Here is a 26,968-nt window from a genome sequence, read left to right on the forward strand (position 1 = left end):
TGGGCCAACGACTCTTCGTCTTCGACCAGCCAGCGTTGGCGCAATGCTTTATAGTAATAGGCAGAACCGGGTTTGGCCAGCCGTCGTCCAGCGGGCAGACCTGCACCAAGAAACGAACTTGTTGGTCAAGCACCTGCAAAGCCAGCCAAGGTTGGTCCTATCTCGGTATATGTTGCAGAATGGTGTAGCACTGTGTAAGTTGGATTTTTCACGAACCAAGTGAATGCCTCAAACCAAAAGCAGTAAGAAACAGAGACGCTATCCTCACGCAATTCCACAATATTAACAAGTGGGTTGTATATGTTGTTCCCAATCCTGCGGGACCTTGTGCGTCCATAGTGACACCATAAAGACTTTCGTGGGAGTGGATTTTCCGTCTCGTAGAGTTGCGTCCAACTCCACCGAAAATCGAATCCTAATTTAAAACAGAATCTAGTCACGCATTCTCATATAGCCTTATAGAACGGTTGAACAAAGATCGCTCTAAAGACAGAAATTTCTTTATTTCTTCCCTAATTTTCGTGCAATTATCTGGGAGCACGTCCTTGCCTACCATCTTCTTCGTCCCCTTTGAAAAGACGACAATCGTCTCATGAATTTTGATGAAAGTGTCCGCCAAAGGAAGGTCCATATCTTACGTCGACGGGAAAAACTTTATAGATGACTCGCAACTTTATGCCTGAAGCTCTTTAGACGAAAAAAGAAAAGAAAAATCACTTCATATCGGCGACAATAGCTTTCTCCGTTTACCAACTCTGGTTTCTGAAGGGTTGTTCTTTCCTTTGGTTCGCTCGCACTGAAATGAAATTCCTAACGATGAGGAAGTCTATCTCCGGAAGAACTAAGTAAGACATCGTATAGCGGAGGAGAACCCACCATTATTACTGCGGGAATAACGGACGCTCATATTCTATAATGGGAAGGAATATTGTTTTTCAAATTGCCGTACAACGATGTATTTCGACAGCCGGAATCAGTGTCATTGCCTTCGAGAGCTGGCAACTATGTTGCAATATTGGACCCAAATAGATAAACGATATCCACAATCTAGCTGACCGATCTGATGGAAACCGGTTAACGAGTTAGTTGAAACAGAAAAGTCCTATATTGTCGGCAGGGCATCGCTGGGCGGAGCGTGAGCACGAATTACTATGTTGGTTGTGCGACAGTGTGCACTTTTTGGCGAATTGTGCGTTTAATGGTCATTTAAAGTGATATCAAGCTTGTGTTATTTCTACAATAACTAACACACTTTCGAAATATCTCAGTAGGAACAAAGCAGGAATCAAGACGATAACCGAAGGTGTTGCGGTTTTCAGCGGCAGTCCTTAGTGACTTTTGCTGACGATGACGAAGCGGTTGGGCATTGCCGCTAAATGTTGCAACACTTTCCGTGACGGTCTACAAATGTCTATTAGAATGCTCGTAATATGGTAGAAGTTGATGTTCTGAGGCTGGAGCACAGAAGAAAGGACAAAGCAACAAGTTCCTAAGAACAATGAACGAAACAAGAATGAAGTTAGCGAAAAGGCTTAGCTTAGCTTAACTCAATTGGTAGAGCCCTGGAATCCTGAAGACGTGGGTTCGACTCCTGCAGCTGGATAACCTTTTCAGTGACTTCCTTCTTTCTTCGTTTGTAATATGTTTGCAGAAAGGTTGCTGAAAGGGACCTCCGAGACGTACACAGGACGACGTCTCTTGGTACGTCTTTTCCGTGTCTCGGAGTTCCTATATCCATCATGTACAACCAGCTAACCTGCATATCTTATCTCTCTTTCAAGGTTATTAACGCCGATCCCTTAATACTGTATTGACCTCCTCTGTGCATGAGGGCATGATCGAGGCACCGGATCTGCATAAACGGCATTCGCGGAGGGACCAGTTGCTAACCCATCATGTCGAGCTGCAGAAAATCGATCGGCGGATAGACACGTTGCGAGTGCACGAACTTTGCCGGCGCGCAGTGAACGTGTTCACGTCGAGCGAACGCGAAACGTGGTCAGGTCGGCGTCGGGTAGGAGCTCTCTAACACCACAAACGCGGGAATCAAGGTAATGCGGAAAACGCGCTTTTGGGGAGTCGGTGTTCCTGTGACGTCACATTGCTCATCCTCGTTTGTTTACTTATCACATCATCGGTTCAGTAGGGAAGTTTAGCAGTATTAGAAGCAGATTGGAACGATAACGTTCCGCAAATATGGTACGCCAAGCCCCTGATTCCTTTGAAGTGACTGCCATCTCACGTTGGAGATCTTGCACTTCAAAGTTTCCTTTTGGTTTGTTGCCATAGAACACTTTTTATGTGCCACACTCCCTAATGTGTACTTCCGTTTGATTCATCTGCCGCTCTCTTACCCTTTCAGCATATGGGCGCGCGCCTGTCCCTTGCTGTTTTCCTCCTTTCTGGCGCGGACAGGTGAGGGGGTTTTCGTTTCACAGACACGACATAATCTCCTGAAACCTTCCCGTTAACAGCTGCCGCTGTGAAAAGCATTTTGAAAATTTGGAAAGCGCTGGCTCTGACCAGCCCACGTAGAAGGAAGCGTTTTGCGAGCAACACTGGATGGCGTCATCGTGTATCCTCCCAGTAAACCAGAAATATCCCAGGTACGTTCGTCCCACAAAAGGTCGCACACGTCGCATATGCGACGTTACCTGTACGTCCACAATGTGACTTTGAAAGGTGTCTTACTTTCTATGTCCCTGGTACATCTGGTAGATGTAAAAAGAAAGAAGAAAGCGCGTGTTATTTTTTGTTTTTTTTAGACATCTAGCACACGTGGCCCTTAGTAGCATGACGTAAGCAAAAGGGAAGATTTTTGGTGTTTTACTACTTTATTTACCAAGTAATCACATTAATGACGGTAGCTTGAGTTAAAAACACGACATTTGCCAGAATGGGGTGTCAGGGACGTTCGCAGGTATACGCTGACGTCGTTTGCAGACTCGTAAGTTAACTGCAAAGACGTTGGCACCATTCGAAACGTGATACGCCACGCTACACTTGATGAACGTAATCCAACGATTCGTATTTCAGTAAACGTATTTTTATTCGCGATGTATTAATTTTCGCGAATCTCGCGACCGCTAAAACATCGCGAAAAATTGTACTAGCGAACAGAGCTTGATGTTTATCCCGCGAAAGGAAACAGCCCTGGAATCGCGAAATTAAATACTCCCGAAGAATTTCGCAAAAGACTGAATGCGCGATTCAGATGAAGTTTACAGTATATGCTCGTTCTGGTATGTCTTGAAATCCGCGTACGCAGTGGAGGGGCCAAAAAGGGAGCCTGCGTCTCATACGGTGAAAGGCGAAAGCACATTTATTAACGCGCGGTCTGCATTCGTCTTGGATCATGGCCGAAAGGTCGCTGGGCTGCCATTTACCGCACTACAATACGTTTATGGTGCCAGAAACCTGACCATAATGTAGCCTTTAAATAAAACATTGTTACATATCTTATGAGAATGTGTGGCACCCCACTGCATAGTATAGCACATTTCTCAAAGAACACAGAACACATTTATAGCAATAATATGTGTAGATTTGAGAACATCCTGTGAACATCCAAATATCCCGAAGTTGCGTCTCTGGGACGTTCGTGGAATGTGGAAAAAGTGGGACAAACCATAGTCGCCAGGACGTACATGCGACGTCTACGGGCTCCCTGCAATGACCCATGGGATATCCAAACATCCAATTTGGGATATCAGGTGGACATCTCCTAGACGTCTATAGTTTACTGGGCTACTCCGTTCGTTACACATCTTATATTTTTGGCTTTAATTATACCTTGTGATTAAAGGCGGGTTGAGGTTTTGTATCAAAGTGTGCTGCAATAAATTAGTATCGGCACATATTTCTCCATCTCGAGAGATGAAAAACTTGTGTGGGAGGAAATAGACAGTCTTATGCACGTGCTAGGAATATCTGGGCACACACAGACACACATACATTGGATAATGATGAGGTGGGCGATTCACCGCCGCTGAGGTGGTACACTGCCCTATTGCACATTGGGAATGATGGACGAGATGATGATGATGGGGGCTTTCAGAGAGCCGTCGCCAGACCGGTGGAGCACAAGTACTCCGCAAGACGAAGGCCTTGCATCTGGTGGGCAGCGTTCGACCATGGTCCGAGGATCTTCGCGAGGTTTAACGACCGCTTGTCAATACGTTGCATAGTGACTTCCATCAGTGCACGCTCGTGGTGATATTGGCCACAAGCCAGGATGACGTGGCAGAGGTCGCAACTGCACTCCACAAGTGGAGCAGAGGGAAGGCGAGGTGGAGCCGAGACGGTGTTGAAAGGCAACGTTGACCCTCATGCGGTGGAAGAGAGCAGTCAAGGGGCGCGGTAGTCGCGGAGGAAGTACGAGAGAGAGCGTAGGGTCTTCATCCGAGAGAAGGGAGTGAGCTACGTCGTGTTGCCACTGAGCCTGCATCTTGAGGCCGGTGAGTCTAGGAAGGAGATGTCTTCGGTCGCCCGACCACATCACTATCGGGGAAAAAGCTGCGTGCTGATGGGCGCTCAAGGCGGCTCTGTCTGCTTCTTCATTGCCGCTGATGCCGACATATCCGGCACTGCACATGCAATGCGACAGTGTGCCCTGCAATGGCCACCTTCTTATAAACTTGCAGGATGTCAAAGACGACAGGACCGAGGGACCCACGTATCCCCAAGTTGGCCACACACTGGAGCGCGGGTCTTGAGTCTGTAAAGACGACCCAGGACTGAGCTGGACTGGCTGATATTTTTTGCATAGCAAAGAGAATGGCGTAGAGCTCGGCACATGTAGACGATATAAGAACATATGTTGTTTGAGAAAGACGGTGACCACAGGAGACTGACTGAGATGGAATGACAAATACCGAGGACGAGTCATCCCGAGTAGGTGACCCGTCAGTGGAAACTGACGTTGACGCCGTGTACCTGTCATTCATCATGCCCAGGGTAAGCTGCTTGACGACACACGGGCCTGTATCCCTTTACCTTCCATGCAGGCCAGGAACAGTTAGGCGGGGGACTGGGCTTGACAGAGACCATGGAGGGGCACTGGGAGCCACTGTCTTCACCCCGAAACAACGCGGAACGCTAGGCTTCAGCTGAGCCATCACCGGGCAGACCTTGTAATGCTTGCGCCTCAAGATCTTCGATACGAGCGAGTGCCGCCGATGATGGGATAAAAGGCGGAGGAAAAGTCTGCAGGTCTCACCGTAGCGAAGAAGGTCCAGCGGGGTGTCCTTCGCTTCAGCAATAACTACTCGAGTCTCTGCTGCTCGGCGGACGCCAAGGCAACTACGAAAGCTTCGCGCCAGGAGGCACTGCAAGCAACGTAAGATCTGAAGATGTCGGCAGGCCATTAAGCACCGGCAAACTATACGCGAAGGACCCTCGAACCAAAGCCCTGTGGACGGCTAACAGAGAGCTCGTGTCACTGCCCCACCTCATACCTGTCATGCGGATCACCGCAATCCAACGGTGGATCTTGATCTTCAAGCTTGCAATATGCTTCCGCCAAGAGAGCCCAGTATCAACAGTGAAGCAGGGGAACCTATGGTGAGACACGTGCTTCAATAGTATGCCAGCAACCGAAAGCCGGAAGGGCCGCATGTTCCGCCTCGTAAAAGGGAGTATTACTGTCTTTTCCGTCGAGATGTCCAAGCCAGCCATTGACAGGTACTGCTGGATAGCATCGAGAGCGAGTTGGAGGGCAGGACGGGTCCAGAGACAAATGTAATCCAGCATAGATGGATATAGCCACTTTCCTGGTGACGCAACCTCTAAGGCTAGCCATAACAATGTTAAAGATGGGGCTCAGAACATTCCCCTGGGGCACCCCATAGGTCAACGTGACAAAGTCTGTATCCTCCTGGCTTGTGCGGACGAACAGTTCCCGTCCATGAAGAAAATCAGTAAGTCATCTGAGAGTGCTCTGGAAGGTAGGGCGGCATCAACAAGACCATGGTGGACAGAAGCGTGGCTGACAGTGTCGTACGCCCGCATAACATCGAGGATGGCTGCCATCAGCACCGTCTTCTTGTGCAACTTTGCCTCTTCGACAGAAGTGATTAAATCGAGAACCGAATCTATTGCTGCTCTGTGCCGTCGAAAGCCTGACATTTCTTGCGGGAAAATCGTAGCTATGTTCGAGCCACCACTCCAGTCTGGCGAGTACCATGCCCTCCATCAACTTTCCAAGGCAGCTAGTCAGGCTCACTGGTCTAAAGGATGAGAGCTGTGATGTCGATTTACCTGGCTTCAACAGCGGAATATCTGGAGAACGAAACGTTACAGCCCGTTACAGCTGTTTCTCGATGCTCCACGTGGCATTGACGCCGACAGTCTCTTCGCCCGCAGAACAATCGTTTCGCTTTGTCGTGTTCACAGCTGGACGCGCATCGGAAAATCTTGCTCCGTAGTGGTAAGACGAATCTACACCAACTGTATGGGGCTGCAAATCACATTCGTCACTGTCGGGGTGTGCGCCCGCATACTAAATACTGATCCGGAATCAGTATTTCGTATGCGTCGTTTGCGTATATCGCGTCGAGATCGAGCAGCGTCGCCACCATGCGGCTGCTCCGTGAACTGCCTTTAGTGGGGACGCGCCGCTTGAGCCGGTGCTTTCGCTGTGGTCATCGTGTTCGAAAACGTGCTCGGAAGGATCAATTTCTGGACATTTGAGCTTTTAAAATCGCTTCAAAATGATTGTTGATTAGTACGTTGTACATTGAGATCAGTAGAGACAGGAATTTTGAGATATTTTATTTTTTTAATCCTTGTTGTTGAGATAGAAAGGTACACGGCTACACAAGTGACGAATAAATATTCGAGCGAGAGCAGCAAAAGACTAAAACAAAATCTCGCTTGGAACAAAGGATCCAGTGTTTCCCCACACAGGAGATTTTCTTTTCACAACTTCGCGGCTTGAGCGTTTCGCAGTGCAGAACTTTTGTCAACTTCCGCACCATATGAGCGTTCTAAATATCGCATTTCAACACATCCATAATATGTGAGGCACTGACAGCGGCATTTCATCCAGAAACACTGCTTTATCTGCGTAGAAAAGCCAGAGCCTGCTGCGTCCGATCATGCCGTATCCCCACTAGGGCATCCGTCGCAGCGCCACCTACAGTTCGATCTCGAGGCGATAATTTCCGAGCGATCTCCCAGCATGTTGTGACTCGGAGGCGTCCTGCGTCCACCTAAGCCAATCACAAAGGTTTTAAATTTTTTTGGCTAAGTTGACCTATCCCATATATTTATTACATATGCATAGACGCTCTCAGCGGGCCCTCTTACGACAACGTGCCATTATCGTATGCGACATCGTCCACGTCATTCAACGTCTCAGGCAAAGTTATACCTTATATTCCAGGTTCCCAGGTGTGCGCTGGACACACAGAACGTAGTCCTCGTACGAAGGCCACCTCCGCCTCTACGTTCTTGACCCTGCTTCACACCTCGAACGCAAATAGCTATTTGGCGAAGAACACGTTCCCAGGGCAAGAAATCCGCTTTGAAAGCGAGACCTATTTTTACTCATTTCACAGGCAGGGGCGACGCTCGAATGTTTGGACTAGTCTACGGCGGGCAACAAAAGAAGCGCCAATCAAACATTGACGTGCTCATCGCCTTCCTCTATTTGGCTGCGGTGTCTTCCGGCAGGGGTCACTGGGTCGTATGTCTCGCCGCGTCATCTAGTGTGACGAACTATACATTTAGTTTGATGTCTTCTCCGAAATGTTGTTATTTGAACGATAACGGAAGACCTTTACTATCTACTTCCTGAGCTGTTGACACAAATATGAACGTTATATATACGTAATTTGAAAATGATTAAGAGCCTCGCCGCAGGGTAAGAACCCTTCAGTTCATTTATCTAGGAATGTTGAGCAGTTCATGGATAAAAGATTAGCTTTGGGGGTGGCAAAGATTTCGTGAACAGGAAAAAAGAAAACGACCAGTCAAAAAGTCGACGAGAGGAAGGTGGGAAAGAGGCGATGAATAAACTCTTGGTTTGTCAGTCCACGGACCCTCGATCGCTGGAGCGATCGTGGTGCCGTGGCCGGTAACTGCTCTGTGTGTGTGTGGTTACCCTGCACAGGTGAGGGTATATGTTTATTCGAAAACAGAAAGGTGCACGTTTTCAAGCTTGTATAGAGGAACGTGCGTGTATCAGTTGCGTTCGGAAGGATATTTGTACGTTGTAGTGGGTGTTACGATTAGAACAGAGGTGCGGAACTCATTCGAGTCCGCGGGCCACATTGAGCCATGGAGAAACTACGCGGGCCGCATACGACGGCCTTTGGGAATCCTGTTTCTGTTAAAGATGACAGAAAAAGAGCTTAAAACGCATAGGTTTGGGTTACTTAGCGTTTTCAGTCATACGGTCGGCATATATTTTTATTTGCTGTGTCACGAAGAAACCTCTTGTTTTTAACTATTGCGTCAACGCCGTGGGAACGTGATTGTGCAATTGCAGTCTTAACTGCGTTGAGGTGTTCGTTTCTTAGCTGTGACCGTAACTTTGACTTAATGAGGTTCATCACAGACAACGCCTGCTCGCAGACGTATGTTGACACAGTAGTATCGCGAAGTAAAGCCAAGAATTATTGTTCTTATTCGTGCGTCGCACCGCGGGTGAATCAGTTTCATTTCTTAGTAATCTTGTAACGTTATCAACAACTGTGGATAAACGGCGATCCAAAAAGCTCCCTTTCAAGTCTCTCGAAGAATCTTTGCTCGAATCATTACTCGGGATATCAGCGAGCCTGCATGCGGCTGAACCAATACGTTTCTGGCGGCATTGCAGGCACCAATATTACAAATCGGCCATGTGGGGTTTGCGCAGAAATTTTGGTAGGAATGTACTAGTAATATCGATCAAATAAAAATCAGGAACAGGCTTGGAGAGTCATCAGCGAAGACGACGGAAGCAACACAGACAGGCAAGGAACGCGGAACTTTCAACATTTTATTACGTGATTAAAGGTTGATTATGAGTATATGTAGTTTGAAAGTTGGACGTTCCCTGGACGTTACTTTTTTCGTCCTCGCTGTTGTCATGTGCCAACCGGCTCTGCTCGTCTTTTAGTTCGACAGGCTCTTACAGCTACAGGTCAGTGGCAACAGTTAACGCAAGATAAACTGCACGAGTATACAGCTGAGCTGGTGACCGGCAATCAGAGGGTGTGGGTTTGAATCCCACTGCCGGTGCCTTTTCTTCAACTGCCGTCATTTAGATAAAGTAGGGTCTACCCAGGTGGGGGGGGATAATATGCTTATTAAAAACAAAATGCGACTCCTCATAGCATTTTGCAGGCGTCATCACACACCCACTCAAGTGAGGCCATTTATATCCGTCGAACATGTGAGGAGATATTCCCTAAGGGTGCTGTTCTTCCTTGTACGAAATTTAGAGAAATTATTTTCTTCCTCCTTCTAATGGCCCCGGAATGAAAACGAGTCCCTTTAGTTGCAACATAATGACACCCTTTCTTCACCCATCCAGCGCGAATGTTTATTGCGAATACGAGGTGATAAGTAATTGCGGCGAAAAGTCTCGCGGTTTTCGAGCAAGTTTTTGCGACTACTTCCGTATGTTGTCGTTAACGGATGGCCGGCAGCGAATGTCATTACGGGTGGGTCTTCCTATTTCGTCCACCGAGTCGATACCTGTCGAAATATGCCCATATCTGTTGTTTAGGTTAATGATAATGATAATTGATGGCTTTACGTCGCGCGACAACTATGATCAACACCACAGTGGTTTCATTTTGCCCACATGAGGATTCTTCAACGTGCGTCGTGATCTCAATATGTACGAGATACTGTGTATTTAGGTTACAATACCAACTGAAGGGATATCTAGAAGAGAAAGTATTTAGAGTTGGGTAGGAAATACTTATATAGTACTTAAGGCATCCAAGAGATTACTGTTTTTTTATTTTTTTTATTTAAGTATATCGGCATTAGTAGTGGCTCCTAGTAATAGGAATTGCATTTCAGAATGTGCGTCAGTGAGCGCTCCTCGCTTTAATTGCAAAATGGGGCCAAAACCGCTTAGAGAGAGGGTTGCAGGGTCAAAATTCTCGAAAGTCCCCAACGTGCCGTGAGATAGTACTCAAAAAGTAGCCAATTGTGTTGCCAGTGGTGTGGATATAGGCATCACATCATATGGAATGAGCTCAGGTACCACAAATGCGGACCTGCCACTTAGGCTAGTACACATTGACCAATTCGTAAAATCTTGGGTTCGAGTTCTTGAGGCACACGATGTTTTCAGAAAAAAAAAAAAAAAAGACGTATCGTTGACACGAGTTTACGGTCCGCGTGAAACATTACTAACATTACCAGAGGATGAAATAACCAGCCACGTTTAAAGCTTACGATAATTGGCCTTTACGTCACGAGATAACTATATACGGTCGGTGGATTCATTTCATCTCCAACACAGAAACAAAGAAGCATACCCGACACGGGATTGAGGCATTCGATGTGCAATAGCGATGAAACCTATTTTGTTTTACGTGCAAATGCGAACAAGTATCCGCAAAGTAGCCACAAAATAGCCAAGTCGCCATCGCCAAATTTCCCCGCCACGACAGTGAGAAAGTAGCCAAATCTTGTAATCCTGCGTACAGAGATACACCGATAAGTCGTTGCTTCTCTCCATAGTGCATTCAAAAGAAGTGATTTGATTTAATGCAAGAACAACGCGCCGCGGCAATAATAAAACGAGGAGATGGTGATTTTTCTTGCTGTTCGCAACGTGAATTCAGTGCTCAAGATGTTATGTACGCATAAGAGAAAGCGGAGCAACATTTGAGCTACGCTCAAGCAGTCCACTGCAACGTATGCATTTCTCTTTTCTCTTGGCAGAACAGAAAGGATAGAGTGGTGACTTCGGGGCAACCCGAGGGAGTGCTCCTCTGTCTTGAAAACAATTCGGGGATGCCCACAAGCGAAGGGATTCCAGGGTGAACTCATGGAGCGGGAATCCGGGCGGGTAGGTGCGTACTCCTTGACCCCCCACACTTTCTAGCATTAACATCTAGCTCGACCCGTATCAAGTTTACCACACTGGAGAAGGATACAAGGTAGTGTCTCCTAATGAAAAGTCGGAGGAATGAATAGAAACACTGATAACGGTGCTGCTCTAAGGATGGACAACTGATCAGTATATGTAAAATGATAAGGAGATGGAATGTCCCAGCAGGAAGGCAGCTAGGGTCACATCGTCATCGTCGTCCACGGGACGCCACAAGGGTATCCTAGGGTATCCCCACAATACTTACATAATATAGGTCCTCTCTCAACAGCTGTCGCTGTATTTCAGCTGCGAGTACCAAAGTTTGCACAGCTGTGTGCAAAGCTGTCCCATTTTCTTTAGGAAATTTATTTTGTCGGGTATGCAGCAGGTACACACCTCAGAGTTTATGAATTAAGAGCAACCTGTCGGTATACAAATCGGAAAAAAATTACCGTTACCATAAAGAACGCGTATACTGGGGCCCATGTTCGAACCACTTCAACTTTCCGACTTCAGGGAATAGGGACAGCGGTATCGCGGCCACAATGCCCCTCTGTGCACGAGGTTAGGATTAGGGTAGTTAGGGTAATGTGGGGCAAGAAGAGACAGAAATTAGCGATTGAATATCCGTTTTTTTTATTTTTTATGTTATTCAAAAAATAGCCATAGGCGCATTCTCAGGGGTCTAGAGCGTCTTACTGTAAGTTCAGAACGGACGTAGCCGGTGTAAGGTAAACACGGAACAAGAAATTTAAAAAAATGCGGATTGTCTCATCTTGCCCCAACCCTAGTGTCCAGACCAGACATCGCGCGGGGCAAGATGAGACACGCCGTAGTAATGAACTATACATGAATTAACTTTTGCAATCGACAATTGTCATATGGGCACCACTTCCCAGCGCCGCATTTGGAATACTCATCGGCCCGGTTATTGCTTCCTCAATTTCTACAATACTTTGTACTTGAGATTACCTTAGCATTTTTGTACAAGCGGTGGACGTGCCACGGGAGTTGGTTCTTCCTAAGTTGATTATCATAATTCACGTGTTTTCGTAGGAGCTGTTACTGTCGTCTGCTACGGCAGTCGTACATTCACTTCACTTACGCACTGACAGCACTTCAACACGGTCACGCACAAAGAAAGGCCATTTATTTCACCATAGGAGACGCAAAGAGAATGATACGTGAACTGAGACAACAAATGTGCAACTCTTCTTGGCTGACAGGATCTGGTCGATCTTCGCTGTTGTACAGGGTAGACCACGAGCTACGCTTCCAGGTATCTCCGTCGTTTCCTCGGCAAGCAGCGTGTCTCCTGCACAGGTTCCGGCTGAATGTGCGCCTCTAGCGGATCGTGCGGACGGGCTTCTCATAGGGGTTGCCGATTATGACATGGTCGTTATAATCTGGTAGGTCGTGCACAGAACCCGGTGCTATTCTATTTTGCTTCACCGTCCTTTCTAAACAAGGCACCGCCAGTCTGATGCCGTTCGCTTTTGTGTGCGCTTCTGCTTTGCTGGAAATATCCTAGGATACAGCAAAATTTACTGGAAAATCCCGGGCAATATGGAAAAGAAATACCAGAGGAACAAACACAAAGCCACCTAATAGTTGACTAATCTATTTCTGAATTATATTAACTCCAAATTGTCGCGTCTTGCCCCGTGCATAACACTGGATGTAATTTTCTGTTCAACACGAGAAAACCCAAGAGTGCCCATACTTTGCATATATCTAGATGAATGAATAAACAATGTGAACTTACGTTAACAGAATAAGCCTGCGAAACGGTGCTGCACAGATGACAAGAAAAAGAACTACAGAAAACGCCTTTTTGGCGGGTTTTTACATTCCAGGCAGAAGTAACCGATTTTTTTCTCTTCAACTCATGCAATAGAGCGGACATGTAGAGCCACCTATGAGAGAAGTTTCAAGCGCATAGAGCAACGTGTCTCTGAGGCAGGTGGCCTCAGGGGCAAATGTCGCCTCTTGCCCCACCTTACCCACAGAGCAGATTTTGCCTTCCGTGGCTACGAAAGATTTTTTTGGCTGGAGATGGGAGCGGGATGTCGCCTATGGAACTGAAATAAAAAAATCCACGTGACACGCATCGACCCACGATTAGGTTCAGTTCAGTTTAGGTTCACTCCAGTTCATCGCGCTTCTATGAGTAAATCTCGGAATAATTTTTACGTATTTATTCGTCTATTGGCGTCGAAAAAGAGTACCGAACCCTGTCTATAGGCACGTGAAGAATTCAACATGTAGAGCCACCGTACAACAGATCAGAACAGCGCAACATGATACAAAAAATCTTCCGAAAATTCATTACAGGTAAAAATATTGTCGAGAAACAATCGTCACACAAGGTAATATGATGTACAGTCTACCCTACCAGCCGCTTCTTGAAATAAGTAGCGAGTGTTATAGTACCGTTCATAACGTATAGTGCTCGGAATATCGCACCATTCCGAGCCGTTCAGCAAATAAGATTCTGGCTCCGCCCACCCCACGACACTGGACCAACTCCTGGCCCGGACTAACCTCGCTCAAGTAACCTATAGCTTAACGACTCGAGTAAAAAGTATCGAAATACCGCTATCGATACTGCTTTTAAAAAGTAACGGAGTACCGCTACCGTTACTACATTAAAGTAACGCGATACTTTTGTTTGAAATACGAACATGAAGCAACATAGAAATGTCGCTTACGTGAAAAGTTTTCAAGTAAAAAAACAGTATATTTCATATGTAGAACATGAGACAATTGATGTTCTGAGGCTGGAACACGTATAGAAAGGACAACTACAGTGACTTCCATCTTTCTTCGTATGTAGCTCGGACACGTTATGCTTTACTTTTATCAATAATACCTTGCAGGCCGTGGTCGCTCCGGCAGCTGACAGAGGCCAATTACGTTTGTATCAGGCCCACACGCACCGTGGAGTCCAATGAACAAGGAACCCTATCCGAAGTTAACAATGCCACAGTATGTGAGCGTGACTGAGTGCGCACTGCCAAGGGCTTGACCGCTGTTCGTTCACCTCAACTCTTTTGTTCAACACAGCCTGGATATTTCTTTCAGTATCAGAGAAAAACAGTGAACGTGTGTTTGGTATTATAATTCCATAATTCCGGTCCACAGGCTTCTTGTCGACGGCTAGGCGGACCATTCACAATGAATATAAGAGTGAGAAATATGGTCGGTGAAGAAAGGGTGGGACACCAAAAAGTATCGCTATCGGTAACGATAGAGTTATCGCGTTACCATAAATTTGTAACAGAAATACTTTCCTGATACAGATTGAAAAAAAGTATCGCGATACGCACTCCGATACCGAAAAAGCGTCGATTACTGTAACGGCGTTACGTACAACAATGCGAGAATGCGGCCTTGATACCCTTTGGGCTTAGCAGTGCCGTCGCTTTACTATAACAGAAGTGATTAATAGGGTATTACAAATACATATAAAAATCTTTCAGCCCACACTTTGTTTCAAAATGCTTCTGTTTTTCAACGTTCTACTTCCACGGATTATTTCACTAATTTTTAAAGGCCGTCTACGGAACTCCACCCTAAATGGGGCGTAACGGGCACCACACGTCCGAGACCGCAGCAAATTCCAATAGGAAATTCCGCCATAAATAGCCTTGGAGAGCTTAATCCGCGGGTATGCAAAGAATCAGTCCAAGGTTCCAAAATCAGTTCGGTATCTTTGGTTCTGAGGAGTCTTCCCAAATTCGTCTTTATCGACCGTCGCTATGTAAATGCTTCTTCGAGACTATCATAAGGACATCTCTCCTTAGGCGCTGTCCTCGGAGGAACGGCAACCAAAAGAAATCGTTTTGGAAAAAGGATTGCGTAATCCCCAAGCAGGCTTGTGCAAGATACTAAAAAAATTAGAACGTAGAAGAACGCAAGATAGGTGGTGTATGTTACTTGTAGAAGACATGACCCTGAGTTTGGGGCAAAGACGGGTCTCGCCTTTGCATCTGCGTCTTTACCCTAACCTAAACTCAGGGTAATGTCTTTTACAACTAGAAAAATAAGTTACTGAGCATCACGCAATAAAGTAAGACTAATGCGAAACATAATAAAAACTACTAATAAGAATACTAATTACTCGGAAAAGTAGCTCGTTCTTTTCAAGACACTATGAAATCGCAATCTGCGAAATTTACTACTACGATCTACTAGATTACAACGGCCATGTCATAATCGCCGACCCGCCAGCAAGATCCGCTAGGAGCGCTACACATCGGTCCATCTACATCGTGATTAGACAACGGAAATTCGAATTTTGAACGCGCAGAAGCGGACGTACGTACGACTACCGTAGCAGACGACAGCTCTTCTAGAGACGCGTAGAATGACAATCACTTTCCTGTGGGATATTCACCGCTTGTACAAAAATACTAAGGTAGGTTGAAAAAGAAAGTGTTGTAGAAATTGAGGAACGAATAACCTGGCCGCTCCACCGCTAGCTTCCAAGTGCAGCGCTGGGAAGGGTGCCTATGACATGGTCGCCATAATCTAGTGGGTCGTGATAGAAACAAAGTGAAGATGAAAGCACGACATCAATCCTATCTCACCTGATAATGTCGTTCGTGCTATGTTCCCAGGAGGAAGAACCACACCAGAATTAGAATGTCGTGTGGGATATGTCCACCCGCAGTCATGCTTATTTAGACTCCACACAACAGGTTAAAGAAAAAACGAGGTAAAATATCAGTAACATGTTTAATGCTGTTAACCTGTGGTGTTGCCAGTGTGGAGTCTAAATAAACACGCGTAATTCTGGCATCTTCACCCGCAGCAATAGAGATAAACTTGAATCAGTTGAGAAGAAGGCTTTCCGTTATATACGCGTCTTAGTTCTGTTTCTGATCTTAACAAAAAAAAAAAAAAAAAAAGCGGGTGTTAACGGGATTCAGAACTTTTTACGAGATGTTAAATGGTGAATTCAATATAGGCACGAGCCGTTACGTTTATATAATAATTGGGAGCTTTACGTCGCGTGTCAACTGAGATCCCGTTACATTTTCACGTGTGACATACGCCCAACACGTAATGCTAATAAATTCTATATCATGCCTTACAGCTGACTCGTTCGCTTTTTCTCTCTCTCTTTTTTTCGCGTACAATACAATAAAGGAGTGGAATAGACAATGTGCCGTTGAATTTGTTTCCAGTGTTCAGGGCAATCTTGCATGGTTGTTACGTCATCCCTCTTGCGACACGTTATTGTTAAACACTGTCTCCTCGTTTGCTGCTATGATTTTAGCACTATTGCGTTGTTTCACGTTATTGAACGTTCCTGTATCGTTTTACCACTCCTACTTGGGCCCCAGAAAGAGGCTAGTAATACATAAATAGTCGCTCCAGGGTCATATGTATTCTTCGGATTGAATGATAAGGCATCTGATAAGACATGTTTCGTGGGAGAGAGATTCTCTGCCGCATCATCGTGCGTGTATTACGAGAAGAATTTATCTTATTCAACTGCATTCGGCAGCTTTTAGGCGGGTGTACATATATAGTAGGCAACGGTTTACTAAAACCGATCCTTAAAAAGAAACTCAAACTGCAATAAAGAACTCGATATCCGACTCCTGTCTTCATCATTGCATGTCAGTGGGCTAAAATGTGCATCCGTGTAAGCCGGCCAAAATGTACCCTATATCTATCTATCGCTATTAGTAAGGATGTAGACCAGTAATATACGCTGTGCCTCACTAACTGTGTACCTGATACGGGCGTGTAATCCTTATGATCTGTACCTTTGAAGCGGCGCACCTTACGAGAGCAGTAATTAAAGGCTGTACGTTATAAGATTTTCTGTATCGTACAAAATCAAACGTACATTTTTGCAAAATTTTACCTCTTAAAAGGTAGAAAATCTTACCTCTAACAGGTGCAGCGTTTAGAGTGCACATCCCACGTGTATAGCCTTTTATGCGTGTCCCTCATAAAACAACAACAACTTTATTTTCGACCTTGGAGAGTGGGGAGTTTCATCGCCACAGGCGATACTCTACCCCATTGCTGGTTGGGATGGGGGGAATAAAATAATGAGCCCCTTCACAATAACGATCCAAGTCCGATGGTGTCCAGAAATGTCAGAAGAGCTTTGAGCGCAGAGCGTTGCTGGGCTGGATTGGGCCAGGGACCAAGCAATTTCGGTAGGAACAAAAAGGGCGAGAGTCCAGCTGACGAAGAGACTCGGAGAGTCTGGTTCAGGAAGGTTGGTAGTCAGGGCAATGAAGAAGAATATGCTCCAGATCCTCAAGAACACCACAGTGGCAGCAGGTGGGAGAGTCAACTTGTCTCAAGCGGTAACGCCACTGAGCTGTAAAGGCCACATCGAGGCGCATTCGATGGATGAATGCAGCATCTTGACGAGAGGTGTTTCGTGGCATGCGGAAAGCGAGCGTTGGATCAACTCTGCTCAACATAGAGGGGGGAAGAATGCCGGTTGTCCGTTGGCGGGAAGCCAGGGGTGTCACTAGGCGTCGCAGAATTGAACGGCGGTCTCCTCTCAGCAGAACAATGCTGGTCCGTTTCCGATACGAGTGTGCTGCTTCTGCGGCGCTGTCGGCCTGCTCGTTCCCCACGACACCACAATGGGCTGGAACCCACTGGAGAACTAGCCTGTGGCCTGCTGCGTAGATAGTGTCTTAAGCCATTAACACATCTGTGACTAGGGGTGCGGATGGGCCTCGTATGCCGGAATTTTCAATTGCTTGAACTGCAGATTTGGAGTCTGTAAAGACTACCCATTCCCGGGGTGTAAAATCAGAGATGTGTTGTAGAAAGAAAATGATGGCATAGAGTTCCGCAGCTGTGGAGGAGGTTGGATGTGAAAGGCGTCTTCATAAAAATCCCCTCATAAAAATTCCAGGGGTGGGGGTACGAAATTCGTCTCGATTGTATTGTCTTTGTTGATTGGAATATAGGGCTCTAACTTACGCTAGCTCACTCGGAATTTGAACGCGCTTCTTCCAAAGCGCAGGAAAAGAAGAAGAAGACATAGAAAATAAAATGGAAAACAAACACGGTCGTTGTTTATAGCGAATTCGGGTGGGCATTTCGTAGCAAAACGGCCGAGCGCTCGGAAATTGCTAGGTCGGCGACCGAGCTGGATCATGTGACCGTTGCCACCCAAACATGATTGCTAGGAATCTAGCGGTTTTAAGTACTTGGATCACGCTAGGGGCGTCGCGGTCGCAAGTCTTCGAGTTCTGTCGTCTGCTAAACCACGTGATTTCAACATGCGGGCCAATGAGGGCACTCGCCATCGTTGCAGTGCGGATGTGACGACACCGGATACAGTTGAGCAATCTGCTGCTCGATCGTTTTGAGACCGGGCAAAAAAAGTGCTAGCTAGCAAATTCCGAGCGCTCGGAAAGCGCCACGCGAACATGCGAGATTTGCTTCATTTTGACCAAGCGAACATGACTGCTCGAGATCTGGCAAGAAAAGTTGCTCCGAAATGACCACCCGAATTCGCCATTAGTTGACTTCTATTTCGCCCTAGCGGGTCAAACCCAGACACATTTTCACAACAGTATCCGTGAAGATTTCAGGACATTCCTCGGAAGACCTCGCGCGAAATAGTTTCTATCCCGGATAAATAACTTCCAGCATCTTTTTCTTTTTTCTTCGCGTATCAGCTATATGCATGCGTGACGTTCGAGGTCATGTTCTTCCTTCATTGCGGGAGGGTGGAAATTTGGGTGCACTTTTATCGGTATTTATTTTTTATTTTTACTTGTATTGGTATATGTGGCAACGTTGAATGAATCGGATAATTTCAGCAATTTTTTACATATGTCTTTGCACGGTAAATTGTCTTTTGTAATGGTTCTTCTCGCCATCGCCTAGTAGGATGAGTCTAAAGGTTCCTTTCTTAGAGTTTTGCTTATGCGAACTGGCATGTGCGGCGGTATACTGATACCTTCGCAGCTTGTGTGCTAGCGCAACACAGACAGGGGCTCCCATGGAATGGTACAGCACAGAGTAATCGCACATCCCATTAGCAGCGCTGGGTCAAAGTTTTGCACCGGTGAGAGGCAAAAACTATTCCATTGGCAGAATCTGGGCACGCGTTAAATGTTCCATCGACGGAGCAGGGGCAAAAAATCTCCTCCAAGGACCAAGGGCAAAGTTTGGGGCAAAACCAGCGGAAGAGAAGAGTAGGCCGTCATGTTCCAGTTTTATTGCCTTTTTCTTTTTATTCGTGCATCGCGCAGGTTGTCTTTTGTGGCGCGTCCTGAACCGTGCGACTCCGCCGGGAGCCACACCCAGTGCGGGGCAAAAATTACTCTCGCAATGGAACACGCTATGACGAATACATAACGTTGAAGGACAAACACCTTCGTGTGTGGACGTTGAACAGAGGGCAGAGCTAGCGTACGTGGTAGCGTATCTGAATGGCAATTAGAGGCTGAGGGTTCCAACCCCACTACTGGTGGCTTTCAATTTATGAATATAGAAATGTGTGAAATGAAAGAAACGCTTATAGGGCTACACCCACCAGCTCGCGCGAATATATGATCGCTTTCCACGCCAAGACTGGGAGCTGACGCAGGTTCAAATACCGGCTGCCTGAGGTTTTCCCCGGGTTTTCCGGCAGTTTTTTTTCGGGCGAACGTCGGCGCAGTTCCCCCTGAAGTCGGCTCCTGCTGTATACCGCTCATAACCACAATTGCTTGGCGACACAAAATAAAATATAAACAGAAAAATATATGAAACACGGTCGATCGCTTATCACGGATCATGTAATTGTAATCGCGAATTTTATTGTAACGTAGAATTAAAATACGCGTGGACATTTATATACAGGTCGAGGACCCAGGGGGCAACAATTCCCTAATAAAGGGTCCTCCATAATGCGTCACAAACAGTACACCCGTAGACTAATAAATCCATATCACATACATGAGCATTAAGTCAGAACTGAATTATAAGTACGATGAAGTATACGCAGATTACTTTTTATAAAGTGGCGTATCTAGTGGCCGCTAGGCGTCCGACAGAAAGGTTTTAGTTGGAGCTTGAAAGGCCCTAGAGTTTACGATGCAGGCAACGATCGATTCCATTCGCTCACGCTACGGAAAAGAAATTAATGTTTACCATCAAGTTGGTTCTTACTATTGGAAGATTGAATCGACCGACCGCTGCTCATTATGTGACCGACTATCACTATCGCTATCACTATCCGACCGATATGTCACTCCCAATTGAGAGTAGAGAGAAAAAATGGTCCAGGAAGACGTTTTTATCCCTCTCCCGCGATAATACAAGTAAGAGTCGTTTTGCCTCAAAGAACCTTCTCGGTATTTTAGTGATGAACGGTCGCGGCCAAAAGGAGGATCATTCCCGACGTTTCTTCATAAAATTGATTTAGCTTCCGCCACATGCATGACCAGTTGGAATCTTTTTTGCTCCATCGGGTTTACTTTCCTGCCAGCTTCGTGCAGCGTATTTTTTTAGCCTGCTCTTTCGATCACTCGTATAGATGCAGGAATTGAGGAAACGTTTTTAACGTCGAGTGTAAAAATAATCTTCACTCCGCAGTCGATTGGAGTTTGCATGGAGCTCGTAGGGGGATTACATTCCAACGAGGCATCCCGGGTTCGAATCCCAGTGCCTTTTCTTCGGGCGCTTTCAGACATATGTTGGCACAGCTCCCTTAGAAGTCGGCCCGGAACGCACATTCCCAAAGGGCGGTAGCCCTTTCACCATCACTGCAGCGAGAAATACTGCAATTGTATAAAAATAGCACAGCGCATCCCCATTTTTCTCTTTATCACATCACCATGACCAAAACAGCGCTTAAAATTTCCTCACGTGGGATGTGCAACACACGAAGCGCCTTCTATGATATGCAGATGAGCACGCAGATGACACTTTCCTCGTCAACTTCTTTCTTTAAATTAAACTTCCTGCGAAGACAGCGCTGACACAAAGACAAAAGTAGCGTTTGTACGAAAAGGAAATGAATACTCGGCATCGTTCCGATTGAGACAATTTTACGATGGACTAAATTGGCGTGATAACACAAAATGTTGCTGATTGTGTTTTATTCTTCTTCCTGATAGCAGTATCCGCCGTATAGTATACAGCTTGGATCACGTATACGAGTACTGTTCTGCATTTCTGGTCTTTTCCCAAATGTCATACGCTTAATCAGCCATTACATTCGATCGTTCGGATAGAATTGACCACCTTTTATATCGTACTCGTCGTCGAAAATGTCGTATAAAAGGTAAACATTGGAAGAAGCCATAACGCTAATGGCCGTTCCAACACGTTTTAATGTCGTTTGAATTTCTCATTGGACACGTTACGTACCTCCTCTCGGAAATGCCGGGGCAAAATTATAATCACCGGCACTGGCGTAGTCTTTAATTACACCGGGATCTGTGGCTAATTGTGCCCAAGGCAACGGCGCTATAGATGACGCCGGCAGTAATATTATCACGTGTCCGATAGCCGTACCGACACGATGGCACGCTCCGCTCAAAATAGCCTCTTACATGGTGAATCGTGATGGGCCATTATTGCATTCACGTAATCCCACGGGGTTGTCCAGACAGACGGGAGCTTGTCTGTATAACGTCAATTCTCGTTCCTTTTTGAATGCTTATTTCTTTAAACACTGCGCGTTCTTCTAAAACCTTCCAACTTGCTCGAACGTTTAATGGAGGGAGAGAGAGAAAGGGACATGTAAGCCATACTATAGAGGCTCGCTTAAGATATGTAATCGCTGTGCTCCAGATTGAGTCGACACTAACATCCATCGTCTCGCCATCTATTGAGAACGCACTCAACGAGGCTAGCGAGCTTTCGGGAAGCGAATGTCGTGATAGAAGGCATAGAAGGTGCACGATTGCATTCGTACGAGTCGGCTGACAGGAAGTCAAGTTTTGCACGCTGAAAAAGCGCCATTTATTTTCGAGTCCAACATGTCAGGCCGGATACAAACAATAACGGTAGACGAAGCAATCTGATGCACGTAGGGCGTCCCAGTCCGGGTATGAAAAACAGAAGGGTGTATGCTGAAATAAGCGTTTAAAAATAAAACGAAATGAAGATCTACGCTGGCGAAGTTCCACCCGCCGAAATCCATCTGATGAACGCTCGTAAAATCCACACTGTCAAAATAAATCGTACATGCAGGATGTTTTGCTCAACTTAATCCGCAATATTTACGTTCTCTATTCGCATCTCTTCCTTAATTAACTATACTTGTTCCAATAATAGTTGAGGAAATCGAAATATCCAGTTTGAGAGTGAGACGACGAAGCGTATGAATACAAGAATAACACACACATTTCCTGGAGTTGAGCTGGTGGAACAATATCATCTCTATATACGCTGGAAGGCCTCATGGCGTAAATGGATGAGTGTTGTACGTTTCTTTGTTCATTCCCTTGTTTTCTCTAGAGTCACTAAATACTACTTAGTTTTCTCCACACACGCATGTATATGGTGCCTACGTAGTCATGGACGTGGAAGTGGTGGATGCACGGACACGTGCGTTCAAGCTAGCTAGCGCTTCGAATCTGTCCCTTTCTTTCTCCTTTACAGTAATATACGGCGTACGTAGTCACGGCGAATGTGCACACAACCTATTTCCAGTAGAGCGAAATTGCCGTTCTCAGTTGAATTGTCATTCCAAGAGAGTACTATTTTCCGACGTGAACGAAGAAAGCTTCGGCTGCCCATCAATTAGGGAGCATGAATTTTGAAAGATTTATTTCGACGCGTTGATTTTGCCAAGTTTATTTCTCAGGGTTTAATTTGACAATGTTGGTATTTGCACGATTTATTTTAAAGGTTTATTTTGGAAGTTGTAATTTCAAGATATTTATCTTTCAACGTTTTATTTTTAAATGGTTTATATCGGCGTCACCCCCGAAGAACAAAAATGCATTTTACACTCCCTTTGATGTACCCAGTCTTTAAAAAGGTATCCAGCAGAAAATCGTCGTCGCCTAAAAAATGTTGTTTTATCAAGCAGCCGTACTGTAATATTTCCGTTCTCTACTGTTTCCGGAGGAAAGTAATTCACCTGCGGCGATATAAACGACAGATACACTGTTAGAAAAAAAAGGTATAAAGAAGGTATAATAATGGGCTATTGTACCTTTTTTATACCTTCTGTTGCAGATATATACCTTTGGGGGTATAGAAAAGGTACAAAGTTCCGATTTATACCTCCAACCATGCACAAGGGTATCAAAGAGGTATGAAGCAGGGATAACGTAACATATTATACCTCATTACCACGTGTTTATACCTCGTGCAAAACATACAACCGAGGCTATACCTCCTAAGGTATAACTGCAGGCTATTTATACCTTGTCCGCCAGGCAAAGGGTGCTCCACAGTTTGCCAAGTCGCCAGCCGTATATCAGTATTTGTTGTCCTTTAGATGTCGATATCTGGATTTGATCGATCCAAACCGCCAAACTCGCGGAACGGGTATTCCTCTTTGAGCCTTTTCTTTTTATATATTATTTTATTTTATATTTCTTTTTATACGAGGAATTCGTGTGGTGTACTCGAGCGTTACTCTCAAATAGTTTGCATGTGTGAGTGTGGTGAAAAAGAAAAAAACGCTTTTCTTCTCATCAAATGTTATTTCAGCTCCCTCTCCTAAAATTTTGTCGCAAACTGGATTAGAATATATCTCTGCAGAGGTACAGTTTATGCGAAGAAAAGGTATAAATTCTATACCTCCACTAGGGTATAAACTATATATATACCTTTCCGGAGGGTATAAATTTATACCCTAAAAGGTACGAGTTATTGCACGGGCGATTTATACCCAAAAAGGTATAAATTTTTCTAACAATAGTACAAGGTGGACTCAAATGGTCTCCATATTCCGATCATTTTGTTGAGGAAATCCTCTCCTGAACCCTCATTGCAGACGCCTACTCTACAGTGCCAAATGAATAAAATGAAAAACAGGATCTATGCTTTTAAATTGCAACGGGTTTCGCCACGGTTCAGTGCAGTTGGGCTAACTGGTCAATAATCGAGTAAATACCGGCGTCCATAGCTACCTCTCGAAGATATGAAGGAAAGTTTCCATACAACGAAATCGGAAAAGCTAGGGACTGACGTTTATTCGCATTCCGAGTTTTAAAGGAATGTCTTCACCAGTAACGCGAGAGACGAACCTCTGCTGCATGGACACGAAAGCTTCTTCCGAGCACTTACGGCAAAAATAATTATTTTCTCCTCAATGTTTGCCCCCACGATTTTACGACATAAAGTCGATTTAACGTCATTTTTCGTGACACGCGTTGTTTTCTTCTCTGTAATGAATAACCCACGATGGACACGAGCCCACCAGGAGATTCCCACCTGTAATAACCTTGCCTTCAAGGATGGGCATTTTAATGGACACTCCTTCGTTGACAGCATTTCCGTTTTCTTGCAACCGAATCCTGCGCGGCCTTGGAGCGTCGTAGGCTAATTCAAGTTGATGATAAGTAGGGGAGGTACGTTAGCTAAATGGGTTGGGAAACACATTGGTGATATTTATCGCCGTTCGCAGCACGGTCGGTCGGGAAGACCAAAGGAGAATTCATCACTAAAGGTAACACTGAAAGCTACCCATGCATGTATTTTATCTTAGAGGCTCTGAAGAGCGGACCTTGCAACAAGAAATGCTCTGTCATACAGGCAGGGTGTCGTCGTAATACCTTTTGTGCACATCCAGCAATTCATTCTCTAACAAGAAGCACGGCCTCGACCACATTCAATTGTCATTCAGTACTGTAATTGGTCCAATTATCGTGACCGCTAACGATGAAAGCAAACCAACGACATCGACACCGTTGATAAAGGACCGGCCTGGATATCGCACTGGGCGTCATCCTCTTATGACGCCATCTTGCGGTTGCGTGAGTTTCCTTTATTACTTGCCTTCTGAGGATGTCCGCGACAAAGAAAGCGGATGAATGAATGCGTCTTGCAACCGATTAAGGCTTTGCAGACCCGCCATTATTTGCTGCGGATTTTGGCGATGATAGGGATAAGTGACTTTTGAAGTGAGCACTTTATTCGGACACGACTCGAATACAGTTTTATTTTGTTACAGTTACATTTGATTTTTTCTTAAAACCAAACCAAATCAAAGCAACAGTTCATTTAAAGCTGTCTTGCTGTGCGTAAGCATGCCAAAAAGCAATATTACTAAGCTGGTTCGACAAGTTCACCTCAAGTTTGCACAATTCTTAACCAGGGTGTCGAAGAAGATGCTTCAGTTCCGGTTCAGCTCCGGAGTAAGAAAATAACGGTTCCATCAGTTTCACATCGTGTATGGAGACTGATTTCCAAAAGACGGAGAAATAAAGATAGAGATTAGCAGGTCCTGCCCTGTAACTTATAGACAAGAACAAGGAGCCCGTCTCGCGATTGTTGTAATCCGTTTACAAATGACTAAATGACTCGACAACGTTGTTGACCTGAGTAACAGCAAGCCATCAAGTATTTCCGGGGAAAGACGGGACCTTTGACCAGAAAATAGATTTCAGTGCGGAGAATGCTCGTTCCACATTAACTTGCGTAGCGGGAACGGCTGGACTACTTGTGTTGTGCCAACGAGCTCTGGATGGCGCCTTTCCTCCCCCGATACCTTTGAGGGTCAAATAGTTCAGTTTTCCATTTGAGCTTTTGTTGCTCCCTCTCCTCAGCGATTTCAGGATGTTGAAATTTTTTTTTACCTTTCTGTTTCAAGTACATATAGCTCCACTACCGATCATATCGTGGATATTAAAACGACAACATTTTTTATATGCATATGCGCAAGTTGTATATATTTTTGCCTCTGCGCTGACAAAACATTGCAATTGAAAACGTACCCTGATTGCAACATTTCTTGTCGCAGCCATGGCAGGCAAAAATGTGAGTCATAGCCTGAAATCACGGAATGGCGGCCGCCTCTCATAGCCACAGTTGCTTCGTGGCGGAAAAAAAGGCACTATTCTATAGCAACATCAGAAACGGGTCTATCTTGTAAGGGCGCTGTCCGTCAGAGAGGTAAAAATGCGACACTGATCTGATCGAAAGAGAACCGACCTTTCCTTCTCATTTAATAAACTTCCATACCCTCCCCTCCTAATAAAGAAACTCAAGAGGTTTCAAGGAGAGGGATCAAGGAGGGAAGAGTATCTTTCAAACAACAACAAGAACAATGGATGATAAATGATGACGATGAGATGGGGTGTTTCACCGCAGTGGTGCGGTACCCTACCTCATTGCACGTGGAACATTATGTGAAGATGATGAAGGAAGGATGAAAATATGAGAAAGAACCAGAGGCGTCTGGAGCAATCCAGTGAACGACAGCAAGTCCATGAACAGGCCAAGAACCCAACGATGGAGCACAGGATCTTCATAGGGGCCAATGAGTGCAGCTAAATCGAGCGGTCTCTTGGGCAACAACTACATGAATGATGATGAGATGAGGTGATTCACCGCAACAATTGCGGTACCATACCTCAGTGTATGGGAAAGGATACGAGCAAGTTCATCACACAGTATCCGCCTTTGCGGGCAGTAGAGCGCACATTCCATAAGAATGTCCTGGGTGTTGGCCACGACACCGTAGGTTGAACAGAGGCTTGTGTCACAGCATCTGACCATACTCTTCAATTGTGGGGTGAAAGACACTTTGAGGTGGAGTCTGGAAAGTCTTAGGAAGACCTCAGCCGGTGGTAGGATTTGAACCCACCACCTCCCAGTCACGACCTTGGCTACTACCAACGAGCGGATGATGATGATGATGATGGTCCACGCAGAAAGTAAGCTCTTTTGACGTCCACGTCTTGTCTTGTTCGACGGAGATGACAAGGTCGAATACCGTATCCATGGCGCTACAAAGGCGACGGAAACCTGTCATCT

General features: G+C 45.5%; 1 long non-coding RNA gene across 1 annotated transcript in view; it reads left to right on the forward strand.

Annotated features, from left to right (window-relative positions):
* Positions 1-8,047: 8,047 nt before the first annotated feature.
* The window catches only part of LOC135387794 (uncharacterized), a 29,557-nt gene continuing 10,636 nt past the window's right edge, over positions 8,048-26,968 (forward strand). Inside the window, exons 1-2 of the long non-coding RNA XR_010421254.1 lie at positions 8,048-8,113; positions 10,891-11,017. This is a non-coding gene — a long non-coding RNA (uncharacterized LOC135387794). The remainder of the gene's footprint in view (positions 8,114-10,890; positions 11,018-26,968) is intronic.

This window comes from Ornithodoros turicata, chromosome 3, assembly GCF_037126465.1.
Source record: "Ornithodoros turicata isolate Travis chromosome 3, ASM3712646v1, whole genome shotgun sequence".
NCBI classification, from domain to species: domain Eukaryota; kingdom Metazoa; phylum Arthropoda; class Arachnida; order Ixodida; family Argasidae; genus Ornithodoros; species Ornithodoros turicata.